At 42.7% G+C, this 27152-nt stretch overlaps 1 long non-coding RNA gene across 1 annotated transcript; it reads left to right on the forward strand.

The window, feature by feature from the left end:
• Positions 1–5738: 5738 nt before the first annotated feature.
• LOC120093236 (uncharacterized) lies at positions 5739–6066 on the forward strand. The gene is made up of 2 exons (XR_015623458.1): positions 5739–5825; positions 5916–6066. It is a non-coding gene; the product is annotated as an uncharacterized LOC120093236 (long non-coding RNA).
• The last annotated feature ends 21086 nt before the right edge of the window (positions 6067–27152 follow it).

Below are 27152 nucleotides of genomic sequence, written 5' to 3' on the forward strand. Positions count from 1 at the left end.
TCCCTCCATTTTCATCCCCTAACCCAGGTAAGCAATGTTCTGAACATCACTGTACTGTATTTATATGTGTGACGAATCAGATATCATTCTGTTTTCTTAATCCTTAAAGTCATCATAAGCCATACACAAGACTTGTTTTCCATTCACAATTATGCTAATATCACTCTCCAGATGGTCACTAACATTCATTCACTTGCATTCTCAGCTGTCTGGTACGCTCTGATTTATTAGTCCTCTCTATTCCCATTAGACACGTGGGCTAATTGCCTTTTGTCTTATAAGGAGCACAGCCATGACTATTCTTACACACATCTCCTGCTACTTAAGGAGTAAGCACTGTCACAAACTTACAAAGGAACTGCTGAAAGGTACTGAAGGTGAGCATTTAAAATTTATAGAAGAACCACAAACTCCTTGGAGGGAGTCACAGAAGCTTGCATTTCCACAACCAAGTAGAAGCAGCAGTACTGATCCACATTCTTCTGGAATGCGGAATTATGAAGCATCTTGAATGTTTCCGTGCCAATGGATAGAAAATGAAATCCAGTGCAGTACTGGTTCCCACGTCCATGTTCTTTGCTATCGTGAACTTCATTATCTGGGATGCACCTACTATTTCTCCCTTTGCTCCGAGTATTTTGTATTGGTCTGAGAACTTCCTCCTGGTAGGATGTTCTGAGTCTCAGATACACAATATCCTGCTTCTTCTGTAGCTCGTCTTTCTACTTCCTGTGGGTGTCCTGAGAGGATGACTTCCTAGTTTGAATGAGATGGGATCTATTCCTCTTTACATTTGTGCTACTCCACTTGATTTCCCTTCTCTGAGCACTGCCAGGTCTGAGTCAGAGTTTACCGTTTACATTGCTTGAGTGATTTTGATGGTTTTACCATCATCCTGTATATGTAGGGGAGGGGTATGTATGTGCAGGTGAACCTGTATGTAAACCTGTGAGGAGTTGTATGTGCATATGTGTGTGTTTTTGTGGAGGCCAGTAAATAACTTCTGTTGCCATTCCTCAGATTGCATGCATTTGTTTGTTTGTTTCTTTGTTTGTCTTTGAGGCATGGTTTATCACTCGCCTGGGGCTTGTTAAGTAGATTAAGCTGGTCAGGGAGCCCCAGAGATCTACATGTCTCCTCCATTCCAGCACTAGAATTTTAAACATACACAAGTGGGTCAGGCTTGGGGGAGGGGCTGTTCTGGGGCTCAAATGTGGCTCTTCATGCTTTCAAGGCAAACATTTCACGGACTACACTATCTTCTATCCACCATGACCCACCCCACCCCCATACTTGATGAGGAAATCAGTTATGGAAAATTGATTCACACATGACCTGCTCATAGCAGTTCTCTGGAACTCAGACCCCAAAACCTTGTCTGTCTGCACTGATCTGGCTTCAGAGACCCTAGCTGCCTCTCTCTACTCTGCAGCAGACACCTCAGGGACTCCACAGCATTATGCCTAGCACTGAGGTCTAGGGACAGAGAGAAGCAAAGCAGTACAAGATCTCTGTCCTTAAAATGTTTGTTTTGCAAGGCCTTACCGTGTCCAGGTAAGGCTTCATAGGAGACACCCGAGCATACATTTTACAGATGTTTTTACAGGGGTGGTGAGACTTAGAAGGGATAATGGCACTAGCATAGGTAGAGAGGCAGAAATAGTGAAGGACATGTACAAGCACACAGGAGGAAGTAGCAGAAAGAGGCCAGAACCATGGACTCAGGCCAGATTGAAAATGACCTTGAGTGTTATGCTGGCTGGCAAAGACAGCCTACAGGCAGTTTGTCTTTGATTTTGAAGCTCTAAAAGCTGGTCTACAAAGCTGCCAATATCCTAACATCCCTCCCAAAGTTTCTCTCTAGGAAGTTTCTCTCCACTAAGAAGGGTGTCATTAGACTCCAAGAGCTTCATCTTTAGTGTGGCGTGCTGAGCTTCGCTATTACAGACATGCAGATATGATTTGCTCAGAAATACCTCGAGGGTGCTGTCCTTTCTATCACACTACCAATGCAAACACCATTATCAACTATTAAAGGACTAGTCAGAGTGCTGACCCCAGGTTACACCCTGACCGAGCTGGGGCTACCTATCAAGTTAACAGTGGAGATTAACCATCACACACAGAATTTTCTTTTTTTTAAATTTTTTCTTAATCATTCCGCTTGTTTACATCTCAAATGATATCCCACTTCCTGGTTACCCCTCTACCAATCCCCCATCCCGCATCTGCCCTCCTCCTCCCCCTTTGCCTGTGTGAAAATGCTCCCCCACCCACCCACACTCTTCTGCCTGACTGCTTTAGCATCCCCCTATCAAATATTTGTGGATATCAAAACTCTATAGGACCAAGGGCCTTCCTTCCCATTGCTGTCAGATAAGACCATCCTCTGCTACATATGTATCTGGAACCATGGATTCCTCCAGGTACACTCCTTGGTTGGTGGTCTAGACTCTGGGAGAACTGGGTGGTCAGGCCAGCCTATGTTATTCTTCCAATGAGGTGCAATCCCCTTCTGCTCCTCTAGTCCTTCTGTCAGTTCCCCGACTAGGTTCCCTGAGCTCAGTCTGATGGCTGACTCCAAGAATCCACATCTGTATTGGTCAGATGCTGGCTGGACTTCCTCAGGAACTTGCCGTCTGTCAGCAAGTCCCTCTTGACCATGGCAACAGTGTTGGGTTTGGTGTCTGCAGACATTGGATCCACAGGTGGGGCAGTCTCTGGTTGCCCCTTCCTTCAGTCTCTTACATTTTTTTGTCCCTGTTCTTCCTTTGGTCAGGAATGTTTCTGGGTTAAAAACTTTGAGATGGGTGGATGGCCCCTTCCCTCAACCAGGGGCCATGCCTATCTACTAGAGGTGGTCTCAACAGGTTCATCTCCCTCTTCTCTGCACATTTCAGCTAAAACTAGAAAATACCATCCTGAGTGAGGTAATCCAGACACAAAAGAACACACATGGTATGTACTCACTAATAAGTGGATATTAGCCCAAAAGCTCACAATGCCCATAATACACAGACCATATGGAACATAGAAGGAAGAAAACCAGGGTGTGGATGCTTCAGTCCTACATTGAGGGGGTATCAGGATAATTGTGGGAGGTGGAGGAAAAGGGGGACTGAGGAGGGAGAAAGGAGGGGGGAAATAAGGGTGGCAGCATCAGGAACTGGAGGAGATGTAAGAGCGGTACAGAGGTGCAGGAAGTCGAACAAAAATATGTAGCGGGGGGATAAGGAACTGGGGATAACCACCGGAGGATCCCAGACAATAGGAAAACATGAGGCTCCCAGGACCCAATGGGAGTGACTTTAACAGAATTCTCTCTCTCTCTCTCTCTCTCTCTCTCTCTCTCTCTCTCTCTCTCTCTCTCTCTCTTTCTCTCTCTCTCTCCTTCTCTCTCTCTCTCTCTCTCTCTCTCTGTGTGTGTGTGTGTGTGTGTGTGTGTGTGTGTGTTTGTGTGTAGTCTCTGGGAATTAAAGAGGGTCTGGACCAACAGTTATACTGTATAGAATGTTCTATTTCCACCCATATACACTGTCTATCAAAGATGACTTGCTCCACCCCAAACCCCTGGTTGCTCTGCTAATGTCAAATATACCTTGTTTCTCATAACTCTTGTCCCCTATGTAGATCATTAAGAGAGGAGGATGTTACATCCAATCTCCTTTGACCTCTGATGTCAGAAAGTTGCTGTACCAGAAGCAAAGATTGGATATTTTCTCCACCCATACCCCACATCAACCTTGTTGAAAATAAAGAATATGTGGAGAAAGCCCTTTCCAAGAATTTTCTCCTAGGTAGTAATAAAGATTTGTCATACCTACAATCACAAACCTTCATTCATGACCATGAAGTGTGGTCCCCAAGAGAAAACAACCAGCCACCTTTATTCCCGTAGCATAATAGTGGCAGTCCTCATAGTGCCCACAGAATTCAATGTGCATTTAACATCTTGTTAGTGTTTGATTCCACTGACTCCAGAGACCCACGCAAGGGAAAACAAACCAAGTGGCTTGTTGAGATCAGGGCAGAGGAAACAGAGAGCTACAAGCAGAGGATTTGGGGCTAGAAGGAGATAGAGTATCACGAAAACCCACATGAGCTGAACACCCAGACTAGTACAGGAACATGGAGGTTTGTGAATAGTTTAGCAGGAAGGATTATTAACCTATCAAATAAAACGTTAATGGGGAGATTTTTATTTTGATTAAAGAATTAGCTCTGTTTGCTTTTAATATATTTGTCATAGCCTACAAATTGACTTACAGACAATATTTTCAGCAGTCCAAATGCTTCAAAACTGACTGCAATGTATGTATGTGTATATATATATATATGTGTGTGTGTGTGTGTTATATATTATGTATGTGTATATGTACATATATACGTATGTACATATATATGTATGTATGTATGTATATGTTTGTATATTGGTAACTCAATGGGTTTAATGGGAAAATTGCTTATAGAAACATGGACAACTTACTAATGGCTACCTGACTAAAGAAGGCCTCTCCGCAATCACTAGATGCACAACTACAAATGTAAAAGCATTTGTCTGTGACATCATAGTTGGAACAATGACAGTGAAAGTCCCAGTCTTCTCTCCCTGAGGGACAAGTTCTGTCCCAGTGCCAGAGCTCAGTCCAACTCTATAGTTAATCATGGGACATACTTAGAAGATCAGAGGAAGTCAGGTCACTGAAAGGCAGAATAATCATATTTTTGATTTTTGAAATGTGATTTATGGTCAGAGATAAGCAGAAGAGAAAAATAGATATCTGAAAATCGTAAATCCCAACGTATCACCTTTGGCACAGGAATTTAAGACCAAGAAGACTTCAGGGTTGTTACAAGGAATACTTAAAACACTGACTGCATGAAACATAGCACATGATTTATGGTTTAGATGGGGGGTTGTATTGGTTTGCTAGGGTTACCATAGCAACAACATACGATAAACAATATCATAGTCCTACAGTGGGCTAAATGCACCACTGCTTTCCTCTGGGCTAAGCTAACACAGATGATGTTACCATATCATGAGATGAACTGTGTCTCCAAGCTTCCAACACTGGAGCAATTCACTACATAGTCTATTTGGGGACAGGTATTTACAGAAGTACTTAGTCCATAGGTGTCCCTTTCAATGCAAAAGATCATAAGATCATAAGAATATCTAAGATATAGGCAGCTTATGGCAGAGCAAAAGCTGGCAGAGAACACTGCCAGAGGGCAGCCATCTTGAAGCCTAGGAGGACCCTCAAGCAAGCCACCCTGCCACACCCTAATCTACATTTCCAGCTCCCAGTGTCAGGGATTTTATACCACTCAATTTATTTTGTTATGATGATGGTCAAGCAGGAAAATACATTTCTTTTTCCTCTAACAAAATTTACTGAAAAAGGAAACCTGGATTTTCACTTATTTGTGAATTTAAAGCAAGTTCTCTAAGATGTATTGACGGATTAAGAAGGAGTAAGTGCTGTGTGTGTGTACCTGTGGGTATATGTGTGTATGTGTGTATGCTTGTATTAGTCTATATGTATATGTATCTATGCGAGTATGTAGGTAAGTCTGTATATACATTTTATGTATGTGTCCATGTATGCATATTTCCCATACAGTCCATCCACTGACAGAAATTCCATATGTACCACCTGGCTGTGTATTTGGCCTCAGAACCTTCCAATACAATGGAGGCTATACTGAGCCATGCCTCATCTTTGCTAGGTTAATTTCTCTTTCCCCTAAGGCAGTGGTTCTCAACTGTTCTAGTGCTGTGACCCTTCAATACAGTTCTTCAGGTGATGGTGATCCCCAAGGTAAAATTATCTCCACTGCTACTTCATAACTTACTTTCTACTACTATAAATTTGCTAATATAAACATCTGCTTTTTTCTAATGATCTTAGGCAACCCCTGTGAAAGGACCACTTGACCGCCAAAGAGTTCATGACCCACAAGTTTGAGAACTGCTGCGCTAAGGGATCCTACAGCCTACCTGCTGCCCAGTTCTAACCTGCTATCGCCCAATCCTGATGGAATGCAGACATGAGGCTTGCACATCTCTGTTTGGGCCTTCCTTTATTTATGTTTATAACATTCTTAGGGACTTGAATCTGGTCCAGGGTTGCTGGGAATCCAGGCTTCCAGTGCATTACTGAGGGTATGTAGCAAATTCACCCTCATGAAAGCTGAGCTCAGCAAATGGCTAAGCCAAAGCCATCTAGCCCCAAGCCTCCGAGTGAATCTCAGTTCATCCCCCTTGGAAGATTGCTGGCAATCAGCAGCCTTTAGATTTATGTAATCCAAGTTAAATTCAGTAAAAACCATGCACTTGTTACATAAAGAGGACTCACGTGTACTGGTTAAACTGGGACAGGTGAACAAGACACAGAAAACTGGAGAAAGAAAGCTTCCAGAAGTGTCATATGTATTTTCCTTAGATTCATAACATGGAGATACTTTTTTTTCTCCTTACCAACAGTAAGAGATATTTATCAAATGTCCACAAAATGTCAAGCTTTCCTGAAGTTGGGCTCCAGTGGAGGAGCAAAGGCTTTGGAGAGGGATATGTGACATTTAGCAGGCTTCTCCCTCCTCTACCCACAAAACACTATCCACCATGCCTGCCTTACAGAGTCATGGTGAAAATAAAATGGTATTGCTAAGTAGTTGCTCAACGCAGAGGGCTTCCTAGTCAACTGCCATTAACTGATCTCATTTAAAACACTCAGAGCTAGCTGAGATCGGTCCTGTTTAACTGGTAAGGAGTTGGTCATACGGCCAACATGATGTTGCTCTCACATGGCTAAGGGACTTCCTGCTAACTCGTTAGAGGCGAGCCTCCATTGTGTAATCCACAGGTTATCCGATCTGTGGTTTGCACAGGTCTTTGGACTTCTGTGCTTTTCCTCCTGGCCACCTGCCAGCTGGCTCTTTCCCTCCTAATTAGCACCTCAACCACAGTCCAGCAGGGGAAATCCAAGCCCTAAGACTCAGCTAGCGCTCAACTGTGTGGTTTAAGTGCTTTGAGAGACTTAAAGACATGAGGAATTTGATAAAGAGATATGACATCTAAACAGTCATATAGGTATTTTCAATTATCAGTGGAAGCCACACATTCATTCTCTCTCTCTCTCTCTCTCTCTCTCTCTCTCTCTCTCTCTCTCTCTCTCTCTCTCTCCCTCTCCCTCTCTCTCTATCTCTCTGTCTCTCTCTCTCTCCACCCTCTCTCTCTCTCTCTCTCTCTCTCTCTCTCTCTCTCTCTCTCTCTCAGTGTGTGTGTGTGTGTGTGTGTGTGTGTGTGTGTGTGTGTGTGTGTCTTACTGGGATTTGAAACCTAATATATCTTACATATGAAGCAAGTCATAGCCCAAGCTGACCTTCTTCTACATGCCCATTTTTTTCTTCATGATCTTATATTCTCCTACTAGTCAGTAGTTGAGAATGCTGTGTTACATTTAAGCAATCGTCTGATCTTCAGATTTCAAAGTTCCTCTCTATATCCCGTCTTTAAGTGGAAATGTCTCACAAAATTGTCAAATTTCCTGTGTAACTTAGCTGTCACCACCAACAGCATTGAACAGCTGCCATTGGACAATAGGCACTGGTCTTCCTCAGGGAAGCTTGACTGCAGACGGACAGTGTCAAGAGAGGTAGAGACTGCACATGAAGATCAGGTCAGCCCCTGTGAGTGCTGGGTGTGGTCCTTTCCTCAGTCATGTGCATTTATTATGACACAATGAAGGATGAGCAGTATGAGGGGTCACATTTGCAAAGGATGCTTGTAAGAACACAAAATCATTTTTCAAAACCCCATGGGCATCACCTGACTCAGCAGTCTACAATTGCCTCTCGCTTTAGTTAAGCTCTTACACAGCATCTTGAATAATAAAGGCAATTAAACTAACAAAGCACATAAACTCCAGGCCTAGAGGAGTCAGTGCTCGGTCAGGATCCCACTGAAGAAAAGGGTTAAGCAAAATGTCTTTAAACATGCACCACTTTGGTCCATTACAGTCCACTCCCATCAATCAATTTTTCCTTCTTCTTTTTTTTGGTCTGTGCAGTGTATGCATGTGCATGTGCACATATGTGAAGGTCAGAGATGAATATCTGCTATTGCTCCTGTGGCAGTTTTTATAGGTATAAACCCCATAGAATTATGCGTTTGAATGCTTGACCCAGGGAGTGGCACTATAAGGATGTATGGCCTTGTTGAAGGAAGTGTGTCACTGTGGGGGCCAGCTTTGAGATTTCCTATGTTCAAGCAATGCCCAGTGTGAAATATAGCCTCCTGCCACCTGTAGATCAAGATGTAGAGCCCTCGGCTCCTTCTCCAGTCCCATGTCTGCCTGCATGCCACCATGTTTTCTACCATGATGATAATGATCTAAACCTCTGAAACCATAAGCCAGCCCCAGTTAAATGTTCTCCATCATGAGAGTTGCTATGGCCATGGTGTCTCTTCATGGCAGAGACAGCTCCCCATGTTATTTCATGATTCAGAATCTCTCACTGAACTGGGAGCTTTGAATTTCAGCTATTAAGGCTGGCCAGTAAGCCCCTAAAGTCCTCTTGTCTCTGCCTTACACCAAACTCGGGTCCACATGCTTGCCCTGTAAGCATCTTACCTTCACAGTCATCTCCACAGGACCCATCAAACAATTGAAAACCTCAAATTCATTCCTTAGCGTCTTTAAGTAGATAATGGACACAGGAGACATAGTAAATGCCCCACCCATGGGTAGGACTGAATTAATTGATTCGATAAATTGTATCCTACGAACCTGATCTCTTCAAATGCAAATCTCCCTAGTAATAGGACAGAGATGAAGAAGTGAGCACAGCTGTAGTCGATGGATGAGTGACAGGAAGTGTCCTTTTGATTGTTAATGTACTATGATGGCAGATGATTGATAGATAGATAGATAGATAGATAGATAGATAGATAGATAGATAGATAGGTAGTAGAAATATCCCATCAAAAAATACTACAGATTCATTAAATCCAGGCTTACAAAAACATGAGTGAAAAGGTCTTTGCCACCACAGAACTGTCCTACAAATGTCATGTTATAATGAAAAGTAGCTTGTTTTGTGCATGTTATTAATACTGAACGCTACTTGTATTCTTCAGGCATTTGCATAATACTGCCAAAATCAACAGGTTTATATTCCAATGACCAGCAGCAGCATCCCCATCAATACTGACAGACATCAATGTCCGATTGATGTCCTCAAAGCTCGAGGAAAATCTTCTTAGGAAATAGTTAGGAATTACAGATGTGTTTTTGCCTGACATGTGAAAACAAGAGCACTTCTTTGTTTTTATCAATCACAATCGATAATGTGAAATGAGACAAACATAAAAACTCCATTTTTATTCAAAATTTACATTCTCAAAGTTCCAATCTTTGCCAGAAAGAAAAAGAAAATGTTTTCTCTCTCTCTCTCTCTCTTTTTTTTTTTTTTGGAGCTGGGGACCGAACCCAGGGCCTTGCGCTTGCTAAGCAAGCACTCTACCACTGAGCTAAATCCCCAACCCCAAGAAAATGTTTTAATAGGAAAGCATTGAGTTTGTAGCACAGACTGATATCCAGACCCTCAAGTCCAAAATAACTTATGATTTCCCAAGTTCTCCAAATAAACCAAACTATCTCATTCTAAACTGTTTCCATTCAAGCCCCTGAATTTTTGAAATAACATATTTTATGTGTTTCTGGATATAGAGAAACTCCAGGGAATGAACCAATCCAAGGAATGAAAGGCTCATTGATGTGGGGAAATAAATAGACCACTCTCCATACCTCCAGAATTCTGCAGGCACCAGTTCAATAACAGCAAAGAACCACCCAAGCAGGCCAATTCGACTATTTCCAGAGCCTGGATCACAAGTATGGGCAAAGGCTTTCATAGATTTGAAGGAAGATATAGACTAATAGGTTCTGTGACTCGACTTTTGAGTTGCCTGTCAGTGGTAGTATGTTCTGGATAAAACAACCCTCAGATGTACGTGTCAGAGGGCTGCTGAGGAATGTACCATCTCATGGAGCCATTATATGCTAGCTCTAGAAGGGGCTAAGCCCTCTCTAGTTCACACAGAAAATCAGTCCGGGTAGAAAAGGTTAACCCAGCATCCCCTCTGCACCAAGGCCCTTTCCTACCCTAAACAGCCAGATGCAAACTTTCAAGGGAAAAGGCTTTAAGCATCCCTCCCAATCACTAGTGTCCATAAAGCAGCATGGTCGCATGAGAAAAGCACAGGCTTCCAGGCCAAACCAATTGAGGTTTAAATCCAATTCTAACTTATACTGCAAACGTTTCATAATACAGTTTATTCTTTTTACCATAGGGTGGGGGGGTTATATGCAAGGCATACACAGTCAGTAAAGAACCTGGGATAGTCAAGATTTTTCTTCCTCAACATGATGATTCATATCTTTCTATAATCTAACATGTGTATACACATTTAATTGTTGTAGACCACACAGGATGCTATAATAAAGTAGCACATATGTGATACTTGTAAATCACAGAAATTTGTTTCTCACTTTTATGAAAACTAGAAGACTAAGATCAAGGTAGATTTGATGCCTGGTGTGGCCTAATTCCTGGTTCAGAAGCTACACTTTTACATGGAGGAGGAAGCCAGCTGGATTATGGAGTCAGAGTTATGGAGTCTTCATTACGAGTCACTGATCTGAACTCATGACATCTCAACCCTTAATACTGTCACTTAAGGAGTTAGGATCTCATGAATTTTAACAGGCTACAAACACACATTCAACTCAATATATAACAAATAGACACTATATACATATTCTAGTGCAATATGCACTGTATATAATACATACGTACATATATTGATTTCCCTCAATAATGAATATGACATGGAACTTTAAGCTAATTTAGGATACCGTACACACATACCAACTCCACAGAAAGAATACATCTATCAGAGGCAGGAAAACTATGCCCTCCCCCAGCTACTCTCAGGCTTCCCTAGCTCCTACCAGAGAAGCACCTACAATCTCCTTCTCAATACAAAGAGCATAATTTCCATTTTGGCTCTGAGTTACATTTTTGGTAGAGAAAAAGTAGAGTTGCTGTCCAAAAAATTCCTTCTGTCAAACATAGAAAAATACTTTGGCAGGGAAACAGCAACCCTTTTGGTCTTGGAGATCAAAAAGAATCTCCAGGCATACAGTATATGTGTGTGCATATCTGCATGTGTCTGAGTATGTCCATGTATGTCCACATGTGTCTTCATGTGATGTCACCAAGTGACCCCTGTAACTGTCACCCAGGCAGGACTGCTACTGCCACTGTCAGCCATTCTGTCCTTGGGATGCTCTACTCTAATTATTGGAACTCTTTCTTGCTCCAGATGTCACCAGCTCTTACTTTCTGGAGGCACATCAGCCAAGTTTGCTTCCTAGTGTAACCTTTAAATACCAAGCATCACTTCCAGATTCCTCAGTACTTGCACTCTGGTAGATACTCCTAATTCCTTCTACCATTCTTCATAGGAGAGACATCAGCTAGAGTGGATGTGCCTTGAGACAGAATCTTAGGCAATATCTGCCTTAGTACCATAGCAAGACGAGATCTTGAAGATAGCAGAAATATAATAAAATGTTCACCAGGCAAGCATATAAATACATGGGGAGAGAGGTACCTTCTTATTAATCCATTCAACAAGCAAGCAAACAGCACTGATGGCTTTCTCGTCTATGTCAAGTTATACAGTACACACTGTGTCTCCAAGAAATCCAGGGTTCACAGAGGTACCATCCTGCCCATGTCTCATTTCTGCTACCATGATAAAATACCCAGAACAAAAGTAACATAGGAAATGAAGAGGTTTGTTTGTTCACTATCCAATGGTCCAATCCATTACTGCAAGACACTCAAAGAGGCAGGAGCTTGAGACAGCCGGTCATATGATATCCATAGCCAAGAGCATAGAGAAACAAGTACACTCTTGCTGCCTTCTTGTTCTCATCTGAACTTCCTCACTTCTTTACAGCTTGAACCCAGCACAGGATGTCATGCTATGTGCAGTTGGCTGTGTCTTCTTCCCACATCAATTAACAAACAAGACAGTCCCTAAAGCCATGCCCACAGGCCAAGCTGCTCTAGACAGTTCCTTGACTGAGACTCTGGGTTATGACAAGATACAATTAAAATCCAAACATTATATACATACCTCTAGGTGTGGATGGATGTGCAGCAGGTGCAGAAGCACAGCATATCAGGGGTGGCAATGCCCTTGCAGATCTGGAGAAAATAGCAACAACTGCCCAAGGGTCAGACCTTTCAAAATGGTATGGGCAAAGCCTCAATGGTCAGGGTGAAGAGGACCCATTTCCTTCTAAATTGAAACCAGCACATTAAGCAAAGAACTGTGTTGACAGCCTTGAACATCCCACTCACAAATGGAGTGGCATTTATTTGAAAAATTGTGCTCCCTTTTACAATACAGTTTAATTTTGAATTAACTATTTTTACAGCCATAACTTACAGAAGGTACACTGGGGCATGTATTTAATTACTGCTCTCAGGTAGCCCATCTAAGCAAGCTGACCTGGTACAATGGGTTTTCTCATTGTTCTTAAACACACAAACATATTTACCATCATTCCATCCCTTGCCCTGCTCCAACCTCTGCTCTGCCAGGTCTTTCCTTTGTGAAAAATGCAGGCTACTGGGACTCTACACAGAGAAATCGCAAATCTTATAAAAGGCAAAGAAGAATTTGGATGAGGCTAACATTCCAAAAGTAGTTGGCATTTCTCATCTTTCATGTTACCCTAGAATCACATTTCCATGAACATTAGTCTATTATAGGCAATGAAGTCATCAAGCTGTGACGCCTCTGTGTCCACACTCTTCAAACAACCCCAGCTTCTCCTGTTGTCAGCTTCCTTTTCTGTCCACATCATCCAAATGTCCTAGAAATCAGTCCCTTATTATTAGTATTTGAAACCTTGACACAACCTTTTGCATCTTTTTTTTTTTTCGGAGCTGGGGACCGAACCCAGGGCCTTGCGCTTCCTAGGTAAGCGCTCTACCACTGAGCTAAATCCCCAGCCCCAACCTTTTGCATCTTAAGTGGAAATAGTATTACCAATTTTCTCTGAAAGGACATTAGTGGTTAGAATGATGTTGTATGAAAAAATAATCCCATAGAGTGCCAGGGAGATAAAGAGCTAGAAGAAACTAGAGATTTTCCAAGTTGTACTCCAGCCACATATATTCCTGAGCAAGGTAAGGTGAGTCAAGTTTGCAGATAGAGTCCCTGCTTTGATGCTATGTGTCTGTCACATCTTATTCTTTTACCACATGAGTAGTATTTTCCTAAAGAGATAATAAAAGAGTTGGGAAATTGGCTTATTGGTAGAATGTGGTATTGCATACACATGAGCATATTTTGAACATAACATATAAGTATCACTGTTTCATTTTTGATGTAGCGGTTTGAATAGGTTTGGCCTCCATAGACTCATGTGTTTGCTTGGCCCACAGGGAGTAACACTATTAGAGGGTGTGGCCTTGTTGGAATAGGTGTAGCCTTGTTGGAGGAAGTGTGTCACTATGGGGGTGGGCTATGAAGTCAGAGGCTCAAGCTCTGCCCTGCGTGAGACACAGAAGTCCCCATCTGCTGCCTCTGGATGAAGACGTAGAACTCTCAACTCCTCTAGCACCATGTCTGCCTGGAAGCTGCTATGCTTCCCACCGTGATGATAATGGATTATACCTCTGAAACTGTAAGTCAGCCCCAATTAAATGTTCTCCTTTCTAAGATTTGCCTTGTTCATGGTGTCTCTTCACAGCAGTAAAACCCTAAGACACTCAATAAACATTGAGGTGGAGAGACCTTTAGTAATTTCCCCCAAATCAGAGTCCAGACCTGCTGGAATTTTGGTGTCCACAGTCTCTTCATATTCATGAACCTGATAACTATTAAAATCCAGATTTGGAAGAGCTCAGGAGGATACCTTGTTCACAGCACTGATTTCTCAGATGAACAAACTGAGGCCCAGAGAATTAGGAAAGTTAGGCTTCACTTTCAAGCTAAGCAATGGGGAAACCAGGCCTCCTGAACCCAAACCAGGTCCCTTCCTTCAGCACCATGAGCTCATCCTTGGGCAGTAAACCACCCCACAAAGGTACTGTGTAGTGCCTCATCACCAATGGCCAAGGACAGAGGAGTAAAGGTGTGTGCGTGGTGCAGAGTGCAGCATTGGAAGTGATCAGTATGGACACGGATGACAAATGTCTGGATTAAGCTATGCCTAAGACGATAAAGCAGACTGGATGGATTTGGAGGCATTTCCATCGAATTCCTTTCTCTGAATTCCAAGAAATCAGTCACTGAACCAGAAAGCCACTCTGCGGTCACCTGATAAAATGGTGGAATGAACAGTGTGAGGTGAAAAAGCGGGGTCATCTTACAGAACTCCATCCAGCCTGAATTATGAACCGGTGGCAGCGTTCGTCCTGTTATGACTAATCTACCAGCCCCTCACTCGGCAGTTTGCATCATCATCATCTTGACATAAAACCATCTAAGAGAAAATGCACCTATCAGAGGATTATTTTAAAAAAATTCTCTGAGAGACAATGTATAAATGTGAAAGCAACTCCCTTAGAGATGATGAAGAGTTGGATATGGGAAAGTTCCAGTGTGCATTTGCTTCCCTAAGTTGAACACAGTAGGAGGCTCTGCAGGTGATCTCCATCTGAGAGGCAGCTTTTTTAAGTGGACTTTTAAAATGGAGTCTGCTGAGGGAAGTGCCACTCACCATTAATTAGCAAGTAAGAATTTAGCAGGTAAGAACAGACCTTGGAGTCGGTCTATTTTGGCAGAAGGGCATTTGCCTCTAATATGATCTTGGGTATTAAATCAGTGGATTAGTCTTGCTCCAGATGAGCCAAGAGGCTTTTTATAATGCTCTTCTCTCCAAAAGTAAACCACAGTCAAAACTAGGTCACAGATGCAGTTTGAAAATAATGACTAACATCTGCATAGCCCAGTTACGGCTTCAAGACTGTATTCATATCCATTATCTCATTGAATGGACACACACACGCGCGCACACACACACACACACACACACACACACACACACACACACACACACACATTCGAGGCAGATATTTCTAAATTAGGGCTCAAAGGTTGAATGCCATGGCGAAGGGCATGCAGTGAGTCCAGAAGAAAACTGGAGTCTCTGACATTTGCCTCATCCTTTGCACATCAGCCAAGCCATCGTCCAAAATTGGAGCTGTAAGTTACCTGGAGCCCAAGTAGCCAAGATCTACAAATGGCTACATTTGCTTTGTTGTTTTGTGGGAAGAAGACCAAGAGAATTAACATTCTAGGCAACTTAGAAACAGGTTCCCTTGATATACAGATATTCTGATCTCTAACACTTTTTCTTGTTTCTTAAAGAAACCTAAAGTTCAAGTATTCAGCCATTAAATAAGTGAAAGATAGGTTCTGTCTATCACAGCACCCATTTGGTTGTGATTTTGACAGTCTTCGCTTTTAGAAGAATAAAGTATAAAGCAGTCAAGATTGTTCTTGTTCTCCAGAAGAGCATATTTCTGGGGTTTGCCCATGAACTACTGTAGCACCAATACTCAGTTGATCTGCAAGTTTATGTTGAATGCTGGCAAGATCTTTCTTCACACATTCACTGATATTTCCTTTCTTCAGGATGGTAACTCCAGTTCGGAAATGAGATGTCAACGAGGAATTTTCAGCAATTTTTTTTGTACATATCTGTGCTTAAGTGTTGGAACCCAGACAGAAAATTCAGGATTAGAAAAGAGAGCCTTGCCAGGCTAAATTCTTCAGAATCCTCATGGCGACAGGAGGGGAGGTTAAGAATGATGCTGAAGGGGAGGCTCCTGGGTCCCACAACTCCTCTCAGTGGAAGATGGCCAACTTCAGAATGACTGACTTCAGACAGCCTCTCAAGGCAAACTTTCAGTTAGGGGAGCCTGAAGCCTACATTGGAGCAGAAAGTGTGGGGAGGAACCATTGTTGGATTCTAAAGTCGACTTTCATTTCCACGAATTTCTACAGTTAAGAGCACAGTGTAATTTTTTTTATTATGAGGAGAGGAAGATGTACTTCTTAAACAGAAATACATTTTATATATAATCTTCAGAAGCGAAAACTCCTTGGGCTATCACAGAAGAAAACTTGAGACAGTACAATTTTACATTTTAAAATCTAAGAGGTGGGGACCTGGGAGTATAGCTCGAAGCAAACACTGGTGTGGCACTGAGTTTGTTCGTTAGCAGCAGCAGCTACAATAACAACAACAGAGAGAGAAAGAACAAAAGGTGGGGAGAGTGAAAACATAATTGAAGTTGAGCCTAAAAAATATCAAGTCAATCAAGTATACCATGGGGTATTAACCATGGAGTGACATAGCTAAATTCTCCTCTACATAATTACCATATTGACTGTGGTTTGGCTCACAGGCACACACACACACACACACACACACACACACACACACACACACACGCATGCACAATACGAACGTGGTGGCCGAAAACAATACAAACTTTTTTTTATAGTTCTAGAGACAGAAATCCAAGGATAGTGTGTCGGTTGTCAGGTTTCTCCTGGGGTTTTTCCTCTTGCTTTCCAGAATGCATCTCTCCCTGACCCTTCACTGGTCCTTCCATGTTCTATGTGTTCAAGCCATAAGCTCTCTTCATTTATTTTGGCAGTAAAGGGACTTGAACCTAAGGTCTTTCTTATGCTAGGCAAACAGACTACAGCTGAGCTATATTCTTTTTTCCCTTCTTCTTACAAAGTTATAAATTAGAGTCCACTCATGGCTGGATTTTGCAAAATACTTGTATTAAATAAGCACTACCTACAAATATAATCATATCCTGAGGTGTTGTAGTTTAGGAATACAAATTTAGAGAGATATGATTCAACTTGTCATATCCTTCTGGCTCCTCAGAATCAAGTCCTTCATGAATATACAACACAGTCGCTCATCCCAATATTCCACAAAGTCTTCACTCACTCCATCAACCCAAAAATGCCATCTAGATCAGGCGTGTAAGCAATTCAAGGTATGATTCACCCTGAGGCAGGACTTCTCTCTGTGTGTGAACTTTTCAAACAAGAAGAGTTCTCTGCCTCTGGAACAAAACAGTGAGAAAAGCTCTGGTCAGCCATTTCTATTCTAAAAACAGAAAACTCAGAAAGGAAAAAGGGTCAGTGGATCACAACCAAGACTGAAGACTCACTGGCCCTGTCTCATGGATAGATAGATAGATAGATAGATAGATAGATAGATAGATAGATAGATAGATAGATAGATAGATAGATAGATAGATAGATAAGTGGATGGATGGATGGATGGATGGATGGATGGATGGATGGATGGATGGATGGAAACAGAGCTAGAAAGTTTGCTCAGAAATTGAGATTTCTACTATCACAGAACCAAGTTCAGTTCCCAGCACCCACAGCGTGAATCTCACAACCACATATACCTCCAGTTCCAGGAAATTCTGTACCTTTTTCTGGCCTCCATAAGTTCTTATACACATGTCCACATGCCCACATGTGCACACAAAATCATGCATATACATAAATTTTAAAAAGAAAGAATACATTTTTAAAATCAGTAAGTTTTATTGGAAACATATGTATTCTAAGAAATGAAACTTTTTTAAATATCTTTTTTTAAATATTTATTTATTTATTATATACACTGTAGCTGTATTCAGACACACCAGAAGGGGGCATTGGATCCCATTGCAGATGGTTGTGAGCCACCATGTGGTTGCTGGGATTTGAACTCAGGACCTCTGGAAGAGCAGTCAGTGCTCTTAACCACTGAGCCATCTCTCCAGCCCGAAATGAAACTTTTAAGACAAAATAAAATAAACTATAATGGAGAGCAGTATCCTGATAAAATTTGTGAAATGTAAAACCAATACTAACATGCAATATGTCAACTAACTCACTAGATAATATATTTAATGCAGGTGTTTGCCTATGAAAAGAGATTTAAAATTATAACTATATTTTAGGGACCATATCTCTGAATGGGTCTGAAAAGCTTGGATGGGTTATAACTCATTGATGGCAATATTAATGATCAGGCCATTATCGACTCTTTCAATGAATAAGTACAAAGTCTAGAATTCACAGAAATGATTTTCTCTTCTGCCTGGTACCAAGATGATCCTGTATGATCTGGATGTCAGCTTTATGTTTACCCCATACTGAAGCTAAACTTTGGCCTTGGACACTGAGGTCCAACAACAGTGGACATGCCTGTGCTAGAAAAGGAAGGGAATGTCGAAGAGACTCTTTGGACCATGACCTTACACCTATTCTCTTAGCAGTGCTATCTGACTCCAGGGGCAGGCAGGTTCTGTGAGACTGATAAAAGTGCTATCCACTCCCAAGTTCCAAGGCCTTCAAAGCCACCAACATGAAATGGTGCCCATTACTATAAAGACTTATTTTGTTTACCCAAGGAGAAAAACTTTACCCTGACCCACGACTTTGCTTTAATTTTTGTGGAGGGATGGGGAGATGAGAAGACAGTAGTTGAGCAGTTTATTTTTTTTTCTAAAACCAGAAGGAACTAAGTAAGGTCTTGAAGCACAAGTGATCCTATAACGAACTGCTATCCTTTACTAGGCCCTTCCTGTATGGTCTCTCGTAAAGTCAACCTCCTAGCCCTCCAGCATGGACTTTATCTCTGAATCCCTGAACACAGTCAAAGAAACACAGTCACTTCCCACAACTCAGAAACTAGAGAAATAAGCTGAACAGCAGAGTGCTGGTAATAGCAGGACAGACTTCAGATCTGAAGGCAGTATAGTGATGGGAAATTTACAAAGCAGGGAGCACTGGCACTCCTGGAAACAGAGAAACAGAGAGAGATAAGCAGTGCCCACATCAACAATAAAAGGATGCAAACTGCTCAAGGACAAGGGTTCAACCCACCCTGTCTCCAGGAAAAGTTATCTCTATTATAAGAATGGATGGAAACCTCTGATGGTCCAATGCTAAGGAATCCTTAGATTATACAACTGTCTAATCAAGCTCTTTTTACCCAGGAACTTTCGGATATAATTTACTTTCCTTTGGCATACACCCACAGAAGCAAAGGTGTATCTTGACCAGCTAAAGTGTTTTATCTAGCACAAGAGTGTATCTCCCTCATTTATAATACTGGCAGTGCAGTACACATTGGTCTTCTGAGTGTGGTTCATATGGATCTGTAAGTAGAGGTCAATTAGTGAGTTAATACTGTACCAAGGCTTAAAGGTCATACCTCACGTGGTGGAAAATCCTCTGTACCAACCATGTTGAGAAACAGCTCAGTAGACCTCTACCAGTGAATGCTGCTTAGACATATCGTGTATAATCCTATAAGAAAATTTCAAATTTTCACATTTCTTCTAGATACTTCTCACCATATTTCTTAATTTATAAATTTTCACTCAACCACCAAAATTTAATAAAATACTACTATTGCCATCTCCAGAATTGAGCCTTTCTCCTTTGTAATTACATACCCTTATATCATTTCTTAATTCTTTTATGGAGCCACAGTGCCCATACCTATCCCTGAGGTTGCATCAAAAGAAGTGATAAGATCTTGTTTCTAATCTATATGACCTTGACGATAGCATGTATCCAATAAACAAAGGTGAGCAAATGGGATAATGTAAGCCTAGTGGTTTTCTCTAATTCATTGCCATCAATCTTTTAAATCTCTTTAAAGCAACACCAAAAAAATTAATATTCTGTAATAAGCACCAAGACTTTGCCAAAATACATAATGGGTCGAATGGGGAGGAAACAGAACTTTATGATGAGCATAAATTTTGTAATTAGTAAGGCTTGGACCCTCTAGTCTCATATTAGCCTCTGTTAGATTCTCTGAATCTACATTCCTGTCACTATAAAATAAGGAAATAGTTACCATAAATTAAATTAAAAGTGATGCCTATAAAGTAGATAGCAAAGGCCAGGAATACAGGAACCCAACAGCCAGAGCTCAATAATGTCTGTCTTCCTGTCTTCCGTCCTTCCTCTGTGAGTATATTTCTGTGGAAGGTAAAATCAGGGCTTGAAGAATATTTATTATTCAACCAACTTTCTAACTGTAAGAAGCCTAGGAGAAATTGGTAGACAGCTCATCAATAAAAGCCAGATTGTTAACCAAGGTTTGAAAGTCCAAAGATGCCAGAGTCCCAAAACTAAGCAGGCGGTCCCAAAAGTTGAGACAGTGGCATGAATGCCAAGGAAAATGCCTGTAGACTTGCTAGGGTGAACATGAAAGAAGGGGCCATTACTCATTGCAGGTGTGTCATCTGGGGACCGTAGCAATAGAAAACACATATAATTAAAGAATCATTGAACCTTCAGGGCCACAAGGGTGAAGGATGAACAATTATAAAATGGGTTATTGTTGCTCTAGACACATTTGGAAATGGGGAGGAGCATGCGGTAAAAAACAAGGAGAACGTCGAAAGCCATTTCCTCGCATAGTATATTTTGTAACATCTAAGCTAGCCAGGTTGGAAGAACAGCCATCGGTGAAGCATGCTGTCTGGGAGCACCTCTTGAATGAACGGTTCAAGATGTATCTTCATAGCAGCAAATGAAAATGAAGATTAATGTGAAAAGAGAGACACACCCAAATCTCCCCTGACAGAATCATGGCACGGATCATGGGGGCAGACTGGAAGTTGGGTTGGCAAGCAGCTAAGGGGGCTGTCAGAGCATCAATGGAAAACTTTCACCTCCCCTAGGCCAGGACTCTCGGAGAGAGATTCACATTTCCTAGAATAGAGTCAAAGTCTCCCTCAGTCCAAGGCCGTGGACATCTCTGTCCAACTTTGCTTCTGTTCACACACAAGGAAATGAGGGTGCTGAAGCTGTTTGACCAAGGATCAAATGAATGCGGTCCAAGGGAAATTCTGGGCCAAGAAAGTTCTTTTAAAGTCTCACAGCAGAGTTTCAAGTTTCCATGCTGATTCAGTCGATGCTCTCACTGAGGAGAGGCTTGAGGATAGCAGGGCTAGAGAACTGGAGACAGGGGATGCTGAAGGTGACCTAAGAGAACAGTTTGGAGTCACAGGACACTGGATTTACATCCAGTAGCATCAATAATAGTTTTCCCCTTCCTGGGCCCTCATCTCTTATTCTAAAAAAAAAAAATGAGCCCTGTGTTATATTTCTCACAGATCTGCTGCTGTGAGGTTGAAATGAGATAGTACTCGCAAAGTTGCACAGCCCAGCCTGGGCACGGAGATGCTCCCAGTGCCACTTTCCTTCCTGTTCAGATTACCCTTTTAGAATTTCTGAATGTATTCACGCTGTGAAGTTCTGAGAGGAAGGGCATCCTCAATTAGAGTTTACAGAGAATACGAAACAGATGGGAGGAAGATATTGATCCCGAGCTGCCAGAATTATTTTTATGGAAAGGAAAATTCAGACTCGAGATCCACACTGCGCTCTTTCGCTGCAGGTGTGCCTATGAAGTCCTTGAAGCTATTAAGTCAGTGCAGTCCTTGCCATACAAATAGATCTCAGGAGCGACTTCATCGAGTGGGGGTGGGGTGGGGCTGAGAGTGGCACCCTCCCTGGTGGCATCGCTCCACTGGGGATGTAGCGACACATTTGAAAATGTCAAATGGAGGAGAGGAAGTTTTCACTCTGGGTTTGGAACACCTGGAGTGAGAAAATCTAACAGAAAGGTGACGGCAGAGAAGGAAGAGAATCATTCTCACTCCTTCCGTGTAACATATTCAAGCACTACCGAGCCAAACAATACATCTTCCTGCTAATATATTTGCCTGACGGGTATTATGAAATGGCCCTTCACAGGAATGTAAGGTGCTTTGCATGTGCTGAAGTGGTATAGGAGAAGAACTTTGTATTCCCGTAAAACTGTGCATCTTCATCTGCTTCGAGACGGGTAGGTCAGGGAACATTGAAATCAGGATGTCAGTATCCTGTGGGAGCTAAAGGGTCAGCGGAATGTCAGAGAGGTGACTCGTGTTACCACTAAGTACCCGTTAGAGTGTCTGCTGCATAAAGACTTTAAATCACTTGAACTTCACAACATCTTTGTAGGGTCAGAATGGCCATCTTGTTTTAGAGTTGAAGGAACTGAGATCAGTGAAATAAAGCAACTAGCTTATGATGGGCTGGATCAGAGCATGAATGTGCCTGAAACCTAGCCTGTTCCACTGTGTCAAGGTCTCTGCCCGGGACCTCAGCTAGACTCTCCCTTTATCCCACAATTTAGTCTCCTGCCCAAGAAAACAAGATCTGTTGCTTTAAGTCCAATACTTTTTGACACCCTTGTCCAAGAGCTCTTGTCACTGAGGATACAGAGGGGAATTCTACTGGGGTTTAGCAAAACTGTATTCTACACCACCTTCAGCTCTGAGTGAGAAAGCTGTTCCAGGCAACAGCTCACCAAGGCCAGACTGGGATTGCTGTCTTGATTTGTCTAGAAAGACTTAGGACTCCGTATCTAGGAACTTCAAGAGTCTGTCATGAAAAATAAGATTGGACTTGATTGTCCAGTCTCTGGGTACAAATGGCCCTGAGAACCCATGCATTCCAACACTTCCAACTATAAGAGGTGGGACAGTCTGGCAAAAGGTGTGACCAGTACAAGACAAAGACAAAGCACATGCTCCCAACACGGAGGTGCAACTACTCTGCCTTTGCCTCCAGAGAATGGAGTCAAGAGAATGAAAGTGTGAGTCCTAGAAGGGTCTTTCTTTGCCTTACCTACTCAGTATTTTCTCATACCTGGAACTTGACATAATAAAGTCTCCAAAATAAACATGAATAAATTCTATATGTGACAACATATTACTTTATGTGACAAAAGGTGGATTTAAGTTTAGGATTCCAAAAGGAAGGAGCTAGGTCTTGGTTGTTATGCTGGACACTGAATGTTCAATGCTAAATGTGCATGCTGGTGTAATACATGAGTGTATATTGTGTATAAAAGTCAGAGGTTGCACTCGTGGCTTCCTCCAGTCACTCTCTGGTGATCAAGTAGCTAAGATATAGATATCTTTCTTACTCACTCTCCAACTTATTTCATGAGACCAGGTCTTTCACTGAATCTGAGGCTTACCGATTTGGCAAAAGTGTCTGGTCATAAAGTTCTAAGGATCTTCTCAGTCTTCAGTGCTGGGATTTCAAGAACACACTATACCCACATTTCCAAATGTGGGTTGAGTCAAACTAGCTCGCAAGCTTGCAAAGCAAGCACTTTACCACCCAGTTATCTCCCCAGACCCCAGAAACTGGGAAGGCTTTGAGATATAGAAGCAGGAAACAAAGAAAGTACAGTGGGAGATGCTGGAGTCAAGGGGATGCAAGCTAAGGAAGATTTGGAACCACCAGCAGCCAGAAGACAACTGGAATGGACTCTCCCTCAGAGCCCTGGGGGGATAGGAGAATGCAAGCTCCCCATAACTGGACTGTGGATATGGTTGTGGGGTGAAACTAGCCTCAGCCTCTGACCCCCTGAACTGTGAGATGCATGGTCCATTTTTCTAAGCCACCAAGAATAAAATTTATCCCTGCAGACCCATGAAGCTGATAACCCCTGATGCTGATGTCTGGTGCCTTTGTCTCTGTCTCTGTCTCTGTTTCTCTCTCTCTCTCTCTCTCTCTCTCTCTCTCTCTCTCTCTCTCTCTCTTCCCCTGGGTAAAGCCCTTTGGTCTACGATTCAGCCTCCTTTACCCCCACTCCTTAACCTCCACCCTCAGCTTTTGCAGCTTCTGCCTTCTCCGTTTCCCTTCCAATTACCCCCTCAGCTCTTCCATTCCCCAAACCCCTTCCCCATAAGCTGTTCCTGAGGGCACCCCTCCTATCCACATGACAAAACAATGGGCTGAGAGCCTCCTCCCACTGGCAGCACCACCAATCTTCATTAGGTCTATAATGATCATTAATGTGCTGGAACCACGATGCACTGGGTGCCAGCCTCATTAGCGGCAGTGTGATGAATGAGGTCCAGCTGTCCTCCCCATCACCATGGCCTCTTGGTGGTTTTTATGAATGAAAGAAAGCATCAAAGACCTGATGTCAGGAGAGCCCCATGCCTGGCTAGAGTCTGCAGCATCTTTATTAAAGCTCTTTAGCAAAGGTCTCTATGTCCAACCAAACCTGGCCAGCGGAACCTAGGCACATGCCAGGTAAAATATAGTGTACAGTCAATGCTGAATTCCAGCAAACAACAAATAAGTATGTTCCTTACAAAATATCCAGTGGATATATGTTCTAAGAATGCACACATTCTTTACCTGAAATTCAAATTTCGGATACATTCGGGCACAACCATTTTTATTTGCTGTGTCTGATAAGCCTTGCTCCCAGTCCTGTCATTGTCCTTTAAACTGCTATACCAAAGCCAACCGTCAAACTGTCCAGGCCACCTGGAGCTGTGCTTGAATAGTACCCAAGAGGCTGCAGTGTTTGAATATTTGTCAGATGGTGGAAATTTCAGCCAGGTGGGCTCATGAGGCAGAACGGAGGAAGAGAGGAAGAACTGAGATGCTGAAGTTGTTGCTGAGAAAACCAGGGCACAGTGGTAGATGGCTAAGAAACACCTCAAGGCCATCTTGTCTCCACCCATTGCTGCCAGTGTGGATCAGAGAATGGAGAAAACAGAGTCTATTCTAAGGGACACTGAGTGCTTTTTGCACTCTACATATTTATTTTATGTGTAAGTGTTTAGTCTTCATACATTTGTGTGCACTGCATATGTGCCTGGTGTCCGTATCAGATCAGATCCCTAGGAATCGGGGTTACAGATGGTTGTTGAGCCACCATGATGCTGGGAACTGAACCCAGGTCTTCGTCAAGAACCAAAAATACCATTATCCAGTGAACCATCTCTCCAGCCTCTCCCTTCCAAAAGTTTCCACTCTAATAAGATGGACTCCCCCTTGCTCCATAACTCAACTTTCTGTACTTCTTCCTCAGCTGCTATTCCGAGCTCTCCTTTCCTTGTGTTTTCTCCCGTGCCCAGTAGCATTTCTGCAGCTCTCAGTTTCCAACTCTCCCCCCTTGGTCCACACCCTCAACTTAGCCTGCTCTGTTTCTGAGGCTTTGGTGTGGGGCCATTCACAGGAACATAGTCAATTTCCCTGGGTACAAACCACAGAAGAAATCAACTCTCTGCCTGCAACATCCATCAACTGCCAGTAAAACATCAGTTAATGGCAGGGCCTCTTGTGCCATGCCCTTTTCATGCTAGAATATTGACTGGAATGTTGTCTAGGTCTTCTGCAGGCAACCATCTGTTTCTGTGATGTTCCCTGAGTTTTGCAAGGAAAGAGTATGATAGAGTTATCCCATCTATGACCAAGTAGGACATGGTTCTCTCACCTACCATCAACTGTCCCCTTCCCTGTCCCAGGAAAATATTCACTAGCATGGCATTTAGAGACCTTTCAGGTCTGTTTGTCACCCAATCTCCTATCTTCCCACATCAATACTTTGTGCTATACTTCCATGGGTAACACATTTGGGGGGAAAGTAGCCTTAGTACATTCTGTCTTCTTGATCCTTGGTGGAACCTGTAACCAAAAGTTTTGGCTGAACTTTCACTAACCAAATGAGCTTGGCCTGTTCAAGAGAGGCCTAGAGGACTACGCCAGGTATTTCTCAACACTTAAGTCTTGATGGCTTTGACCTGCCTGGATAAACCCCATGCCAGCTGGGTAGAGCCCTATCTCTGGCTCAGGAAGCCATGTCATCTCTGCCTGGGGACAGTAATTTCATAGCTGGCCAAGATTCAACAGCTAACAACAGACAGATAGGATTGAATTTCAAAGCTGGACAGCCAATACAAAGTGGATACTTTTAGCTGCTGCTAATACAGAGCTCTTGGTGGCCCTGTGTCTGTGCACGAAGGAGGGGAAGGAAGAGGAATCTACATTCTGCTTCTTCTTTCAACTTCCTAAGAAACCACTCCCTTAATGCTGATGTTCTAAAATTTTACAGGTTTCAATTTGCTTCTGTGCTCCTACCCCCAACACTTTGCCTTTATGCCTATCTCATACTCCGAATCCTTGTAGCTTAAACAGAAAAGGTTGGTTGGTTGCCCACATCTGCATTTTCAATTTCATAATGACTTAGGTTCTAGGTAATCACTCGGGCACCCAGGCTCCTGCCATCTCATGGCTCCAACCAACCTCCTGAAAGTGCCTGGAATTCTCTGCTCAAAGAATCTATGGAGAAAGGAAGGTATATGCAGGGAGCTTAGGAACAAAGATTGAGAATTGGATGTGTCATAGATGCTGTGGTTTGTTGCCTGGATCTTCTGCCAACATGGCAGCCCTGCTCCCAGGTGCTGGGAGTGTTGCTGGCAGGCTCTCTTCAGAAGGCTTCCCCTTTCTGGAGTCTCCCTGGCTGAAGCTCAGCAGCTCATTCTCATAGCTATGAAGGCCAGCAGTTTGCCCTGACTTGGAACAAGGATGGGCACTGGGGAAGAGGCTACGCCAAGTAGTCCTGTATTCTTCAGAACCACATAGCTCAGCATCTCTCTCTGTCTCTGCCTTCCTGTCTTATCCTTGCACCTACAATCAATTTGAAACCCAACAGCACTCCTGCATGAGCTTCCTACAAGCTGAACTGCTTCCCAGGAAACTACTGTCCCTGCACAAATCACATATGTTCATGTGGCCCTGGACCATGCTGAAGCCACTAGTCAAAAGAACCCAGATAGTATAACCTTGGAAGATCCACAAAATAAGGAGCCACAGTATCAAGTATCCCTGAGAGCACCTATGTCCCTCCAACCCCTCAGCCCAGCAAGACCCTCCATCATGGACCCAAATGTTAGCAGGAAATGCAAAGGTAGTATTTAAACCTGCAAACAGTATTCCAAATTCTGGACTTGAAGTAAAAGGTGTGATTTTGAGCTCAGCCACTTTCTAGAATCAATAAATTTTTTTTCTGGGCTAGAGAGATGGCTCAGTAAGTGAAGTAAAGCACTTTCCAGGCACACAGGAGAACCAGAGTTTGAATCCATAATACCCAAATGCTGGGTGTGGGTAGAGACCTGCCTATAATGCCAGCATGAGA

This window comes from Rattus norvegicus, chromosome 6 (assembly GCF_021556685.1).
Source record: "Rattus norvegicus strain SHRSP/BbbUtx chromosome 6, alternate assembly SHRSP_T2T, whole genome shotgun sequence".
Lineage (NCBI taxonomy): Eukaryota > Metazoa > Chordata > Mammalia > Rodentia > Muridae > Rattus > Rattus norvegicus.